Raw genomic sequence first — 1,197 nt, forward strand, 5'->3', positions numbered from 1 at the left:
GAACAAAATAATCGAAGTTTTGGAGATTTTGGAGGGTTTGGGGTGTCAGTTGGGGGGGAGGGGGTTGGGGAGGGGGGGGGGGGGGTGCGTGTTCTGGGGTTCGTCGTCTTATGATATCAGATCGAATATGAGAAACATAATAAAATAATAATAATAATAAAAAAAAAAATACATTCCGTTCGAACGAGCCGAATGTCATACTCATCGTCAGGCATATATATGGAGTAGTGACGGTTCGAACGTCGAACATTCAAAAATTGATGTTAGACGCGAAGTGACCGGATCAGTACTCTTGTATAACGAAAAAAATGTTATTATCGTTTTCATTTGTCGTCTTTGTTGCGTGTCTTCTGGCGTGTCTCTCGATTCGTCGTATCGCGTTATATTATACTTTACGTAGTGTAACAACCAAGTATGTACGTACGATTCGTCTCGACCGCTGGGGATATTCACTGACACACGTGAAAATGATAAAAAGATTCTTTTTCGTTCTGTAAAACTGTGCCGACCGACGGACGCACGTAGATCTCTCTGCCTCATGCGCTCTTCCTCTTATCGTCGTCGTCGTCGCTCTCGCTACAATCTATCCTCATGGAATAAATGTTGATTCATTGTAGTCGATCTGCGACGTCGCGACGATATGAGAAAACGTTAGAGACGGAGTTCTTAAAAGATTCAGTGTATTCGTATAGTGTGTATAATTTTTATATTATATATGAACGGTCGTTTCTAAAATTCTTTTTGTTAATTTTTACATTTATCATGTACAAAAAATACACAACCCGAGTATCGGTACGATCACTCAAACACCGGGCGTCGATCCCAATGTTTTACGATAATAATCGTTGAACAATACATACGTACACGTCGTGTGCGAAGTGTTATTTTGAAAAAAAAACTCGATCTCGTTTAGAACGTTCGAATTCGTGACCGTTATGTGTCATTATGTGAAGACGCCTCCGCCGCCGCCGCCGCCGCCGCCGCTGTCGTCGCGTTATATATTATAGCGCACGCACGCGCGCGCGCGTGCTTAAAGCGCGTTTGTGTCTCATATAAATTTTTATAAGAGTCAACCGTTAAAATCTATCGCGTCTAACGCGATCGACGATACGGTGAGACGCTCGTTTCATACTGTGCGTATATTGTACATGCATGCATAAGTTTGTGTGTATTTTATATGCGAATATGAAACGAGAA

Source organism: Vanessa atalanta, unplaced genomic scaffold (assembly GCF_905147765.1).
Source record: "Vanessa atalanta unplaced genomic scaffold, ilVanAtal1.2, whole genome shotgun sequence".
NCBI classification, from domain to species: Eukaryota; Metazoa; Arthropoda; class Insecta; order Lepidoptera; family Nymphalidae; genus Vanessa; species Vanessa atalanta.